The sequence below is a fragment of the Dermacentor andersoni genome, chromosome 1 (assembly GCF_023375885.2).
Source record: "Dermacentor andersoni chromosome 1, qqDerAnde1_hic_scaffold, whole genome shotgun sequence".
In the NCBI taxonomy this organism is placed as follows: Eukaryota; Metazoa; Arthropoda; class Arachnida; order Ixodida; family Ixodidae; genus Dermacentor; species Dermacentor andersoni.
In genome coordinates, this window is record NC_092814.1 from 238279636 (window position 1) to 238285711 (window position 6076).

At 49.1% G+C, this 6076-nt stretch overlaps 1 long non-coding RNA gene across 1 annotated transcript; it reads left to right on the forward strand.

Moving 5' to 3' along the window:
- Positions 1-2122: 2122 nt before the first annotated feature.
- On the forward strand, positions 2123-3652 carry LOC126547774 (uncharacterized). Its single transcript, XR_007602776.2, has 2 exons — positions 2123-2306; positions 3522-3652. It is a non-coding gene; the product is annotated as an uncharacterized lncRNA (long non-coding RNA).
- Positions 3653-6076: the final 2424 nt, after the last annotated feature.

The window sequence follows — 6076 nt, forward strand, 5'->3', positions numbered from 1 at the left end:
AGCGTGAGGACCGTCTGCCAATCCCCATTTGTTTGACTTTGGCTCTCTGTCCCGGCGTTCTGGTCGCTGGGTCTTTTTGATGTCGTGAGGTTTGTGAGCAGCGGAGTCTTGAAAATCCATATTGTCAGGGTCCTGGCGGCGCGTGTCCGTCAACCGCGAGGGTCCGGGACGCGCAGTTGTGTCGGGGGGTTGATTTCTACGCGGACGGCCGCAAACGCGCAAATCCTGGCGCCGATCGGTTAGCGGGAGTCCGACACGCTGCAGCCAGTCCGCTCGTCTGCGCTGTCCTGCAAAGAGACACGATGTCGCAGGGTGACATATTGCCAGTCGCTACGTTTGCAGTACACAACGCGTCAAAGTCGAATCATAGTGCTCGCGAAAAGACTGCAGAGACCGACTCTGACCGCGGAGCTCTCGTCATAATGGAGCACATTGTAACATAAGCAGACGAATCTTGCTGTGTGCCGGAAGTGCCTAAGCGTAGTGAGAAATTGTTCTTGTGTATTCTCTTTCTGTTGCTTTCTTTTTATAGAAATAAATTAACTAACATTACAACTATTACGAACATCATTTGTTCACCATAAATGTGGGAAAATTATCGATGACGCGCCCTGGGCAGCCAATCGGATAGCTCGCGCTACTGACGTCAATTGGATGATTTACGTCATATGGGTATTGGTGGATGAAAATTCTGCTGAGCAGTGTGCTGCGATCGGCAGCGATGTAGATTTTAAAACCTTATAATAAATTACGCACCTTACGCGCAGCACTTAGATGCGTCAATTAATGATCAGAAGGACGTAAGCTAACGACTAAGTACGTTTGTACAAAATCGTCCAAATTGTTTCTGGGTCCCTTTAATTCAGACTTCAGAACACGTACACGTGGCACTACTCCATGTTTAGAAACTAGCTACCAGTCAACGTCCAATTTCTCGGACTCCCTAAGGGCCACGGAAACATTCGAAAATAATGAATGCACGCGCTTTACTGCCCCGAAAGCTCAAATCGTCACAAGCACGCCCGAAATAGCTCTGAAGGCCTGCCATCGTAGCTCGTACTTCAACAGGAGATGGCGAGTGCCTGCGTGTATAATTAAGGTATACATACCATGCCCCGTGACAGTTGCCCCTTTACACGCATTATGCTTCACTGAAATACGTTGTGTATGTTTGACCGCGTAACAAAGCTGATTCCGAAGCTGACTTTCTGAAATCGGCATTATATGCAACGTGGCATGCTTTCTGCACTTCGAAGCCATCGTTAAGGATTACAAAGGTGGAGTCGGCGCCATTGGCGACAGCGGCAGATGCTTTCAATGAAAAAAAAAAATTCAATAGTGTTCAAAGGTCCCTGACTGCTTGTCATGCTTCCCGGCAACTGGAGCGTATGCAGCCGTTATGTTTACCTGAAAACGCTTGCCGCGACCGCTATGCACGAAGGCGAACTTGGTGGTTGAACCCATAGGTTGAACCACGGCCTCTTGCGTGGGCTGCGATGCGGCGGAGGCGAGCGCCAGCTGGAGTTAATGCAAGGAACCGGGCGCGCCGCTCCGTGGCCCCCAAGACACCCATCGCGCCGGCGCGCGCAAGACGGCGGACGCCGCGGCCGGTCTGTGAACGTTGCGGCGGGTTTGTGTGTGTATAAAAGGGCTTTTTTTTAATTTTTCGCGTAACAGAATTATGTTTTCTCGTATCGTGAAACTACAATACGAGAGCTATCATGTCTGTAGGTTGTGTGCAAGTCGTAGTTTACGATTTTTCTACGTATTTTAGCTTGAGAAATTCAATTATTTCAGTCAATTTCTTGCATCATATGGAAGGCCTGGAAGGCCTTGGCGAGGGCCAGGTAGCAACCTTAACGTAAGAAATTCAATAAGAAGAGACAATCTTCAAAAACTGACATTATGAAACACGTCGCGCCTAATTTCAACTCCATCCGTTAGTTGACGCGAGCATCAGAAAAAAATAATGTGAAATAAACTTACAGACAACGTTTTACTTTTTTTCCTATTCTTTCCCACTAAAAGTGAAAAAGTTTTGCGTGTAAATGAACTACTTTGCGACTTATTTTTGTTGCGTTGCCTAGGAACAAGCTAGCGGCACGCCATAGGGCACGCCGGACGCGCGTGCATACGTCATGCGCCAGACAGGCCGCAGGAGTGAGCGAGGCCGGCTGCGCATGTGATGCTCGCGTGTTCGGCGACCGTCTTTTTTTGGATGTAGCCCGTTTTTTGGGCTCCCGGCGTTCTTTTGTGTTCCGTCTGCGTTTCGGCGCGGTACAGCTGCACTACTGGACTACAACAAGGTGAGGAATTTTGTTTGACAGTCTGCGACGCACTTCAAGCACATTTAGGCTTACTGCACAAAACTGAACCTGTATAATGACGCAGTTATCGAAAAACAGCTCCGCCGTCCAAGCCTAGTTAATTTAAGTTAATTATTCGTATTGGGAGATGTTTGCAACGCTTTCTATACGCCCAAGCATAATTAAAACTTATATCGGTAGTTTTCGGGCACGCTCACCGCACCTGGCTTTCTGACTAAAAGCACCTTGGCCGTGTGACGCAGTTTCGCGTGTACTGAATCTCACCGGGACAAGTTTTGGCGCTTTCTCTGACCTAAGACATTATTGTAACTAATTTAACTACTTTTTGGGGTACTTTTCAAGCACAGTGGCCGCGCTCGGCGTAGTGGCGCAGTTGGCGAAAAGCAGCTCGGCTGTGTGCCGCAGTTAGTTTCGCGTGTACTGAATCTTACTGGTAGAAGTTCGTGACGCATTCTCTGACCCGAAAAAGTATTGTAATTTATTTGGTAACTTTTTGGGATATCTTGAGGCTTGCTCGCCGCGCCTGGGGTTGTGAAGCTGTCAGCAAAAAAGCGAGCCGGCCATAGTGAGTTAGTTTTGCGTGTACTGAATTTGTGGGACAAGTTTGTGACGCATTTTATAGCCCTGCAACAACATATACCTTATTTCGGTACTTACGCTTCTCGAAAACGCGACGAGCGATTGCCGAGAGTGATAACACGGGAGTGTTGCATGCGCCGGCAGGACGCGTAAAAGATAACACGGAGGAGCTCAAGAGCTTGACATTTATGTATTCTAAGCGACTGAAAACAGGCTTTGCACCCACGAATCTGTCTTGAGTACGACTAGAAGGCATTCTGCGAGCGTGTAACATGGTCTGGCTGAGCCTGTGTTGTAGCCACCTGTGTAGTACTTGGCGTACCATCGCGTCGACTGAGGCCAAGTTGTTTTGGAAACGCGCAGTCACCCGTGTATTTGATCTCTTAAAGTGCAGGAAATAATGCCCGGGAAGGGAGGGATGCTTGAAAATCGTATGTCCTCTTCACATTTTATGGCATTGTTTGAGAAGAGTCATTGCTGCGAAATGTACGTAAAAGTGAATTTATCCGTAGTGCCGCTCATTCACCACTTACGCACGTTTCGCCTCTACACGCAATACTCCTGTTAGGTCAATATACGAAAAAAGATATATGCTTATAATTTACTTTCTTTCAGCTGGTGGCATCCGGTGGAGCTTCGTACGGCAACGACTGCTGCTTACCTGGTGCCACAACCTTGGATGAATGCAGAAGAAGCCCGGAACGAGCATTTATATAGAGCAAAATAAACATTCCATCGTTTCAGAAGACGTCTTTCGTTTTCTTTATGAAATTGCACCTGATAGATTCGGCGCAGTCTTGTAACGGTCGTTCGCAATCATTTCTACTAAATAATAAAACGATTCCACGCCAAGGCCACGCGGGGTTCAGTAGAAGCGGAAAAAAAATGTATGCCGCCCCGAGCAGCGGAGCCGGCGCGGCGTGTACCAACTGGTTTTCAAAACGCGCGCGCCAAAACCGAAACCGGAAAGAGTTAATACCATCCGCTTGGTGTGCTACAGTCAATTCGGCCGCTGGGCTCCTCCATATACACGTTTGCGCCGACCAGAAAGCGGCGCTGGCGCGTGGCTTCAGGCTCTATTGGAGTGTCCGCTCTTGTTGAAATTTCTTTCTCTATGTAGCAACCATAGAGAAAGAAATGTAGCAACCTAGGGCTGCGTCATTCTTTGTCGGACTTTCGACGCGGCGGGGCGAAAACGAGTTCCTCGTAGCTTTTGTGTCTCAACTATATGCACGCTCTGAACCACATCCGACGCGGTGTGCGCGACAGCAGCAGGGAGAAAGTCGAAGGAAGTGGCAAAACTTAGAACGACAGAAAGCTGAGCTTGTTGGTGAGGGTTTTAATGCAAAGAAAAGGGGTGAGGCAGGCAGACACGGACACCATATGCGAACACTTCATAGCTCCGCTAGTCGTTAGCTGGAGTAATTCTCGGGCGTTAGGCCAGTTTTTGATAGCGAAAAAAAACTCCTGGTGATATGTACAGCTTTAAAGTATGGGTATCGAAGACTTGTATTACTCCTTTGCCGCATGACGGGTTGTTAAACTCCTTAAATGAGTGCATTAAATAACAAGTGCAAAAGTCGGCTTTTATATAAATTGATATGCGGTGTTTCCACAGGGGCTTTCCACGCTTTCCACGCTGGTTGGGTGGAGAGTTGGCGTATTTCTGCAGAAATCATGAATTTGTAGTGGTTCAAAGGTTGGCCCTATTCTAAATGATATTTACCTGAGCATGACTGACAGCTGCCTTGGGCGATTGTGTTATTAAGGTATTTCGTTACGTTGATTACCTGGTTTTCTGCAATAGGGACGAATTTGATTCTCTGCTACCTCAGTAAGTGTGTGAGAGAGAGAGAGAGAGTGAACTTCAATTAGAACCAGAGTCGGCTGGGCCTAGGCCTCCCACGATGGGACGTCGAGGTCTTGCCTCTTCGTAGGTCTACTAGGTAGCCCAGAGTTGGTCGTCGAGATGGGGGCTGTGCAGGGCGGCGTGCCATCTCGACGAGATGGTCGCGGGATTAAGGTCTGGGTATTGATGTTTGTACTCCCACAGCATATGTGGGGGAGTGTTGCTGATTGAGTTTTACAGATCTTGCACATGTGGCTTGGGTAGATGTCGGGGTATATGATGTGATAGCGTGAGAGGGAGGGGTATGTATTGGTCTGTAACAGGCGAAGGGTGGTTGCCTGTACTCTAACTTGCGGTGACGGGTGGGGAAGGTTCTTCTTTCGAGGTAAAATGACTTCACAAGGTCGTTGTATCTTGTAAGGCGGTCGCGTCCTGAGGGTGCATCTTGTTACGTTCGACCTGCGGGGTCTGGCGATCTTCGGGGAAGCGACCGTCGAAACCAGCCCGGCCCGCTGCGGCGACTCGCTTTGTAAGGACGACAATGCGCCGCGTTCCCAGCCGAACGGTGCCGGGATGTCTAAACGCAGTCGGCGGACCAAGTATTGTTAGTGGATTCGCCGTCACCGTCACGGTTTGTTTGGAGCGGGGGAACTCCTGGAACAAGATGTTTTGCGGTGCCGTCTCACGGGCCTGAGAAGTCGTTAGTCAATGGACAGACGCGGCGGCCACTATCTGCGGAGTCAACTCGGGGATCAAGAGTCGCCTGCTCAGGGCAAGACCAGTGTCTGCGAAAACCTTCTCTTCTTGGCGTGGTCAGTGAAACCTGTGCGGAAGTCAGTGTGTAAACCCTCCCCCTCAACGGCGGGTAGGCTACGATGACTTTGGACGCTCCGAATTGGTCGAAGGTAGAACGGCCGTTTTCCCTCATCTAGGGAGGGCAGAGTGTTTATAAGCAGCTGTTGCGCGGCTGCTGAAAGTGCATTCTCTTTCAGTCATGTTAGACTGATGAACTGTAGCGTTCTCATGTAGATACTGTAAATAAATCCCATATTCCTAGTTCTCGATGAGAACGAGTCTCTCCAACAACGTCCTCAGCGTGGATGAGTTGGACGACGGCATGGGCCAGCTACCATCTATTTCATGCCCGACCACAACTCTTACAAGCTGCACCGTCTCCGGCACGGTTGACTATACACTCTAAGAAAAGTTTACTCCCTTTGAGTCTTATCTTGCCACACAACAATAAACGTCATCTGTCTTGTCCGCATTTCCTTTCTTTAACGCTGCGAGCCCGGTACTTCCTAGTAACGAACGGCATGCG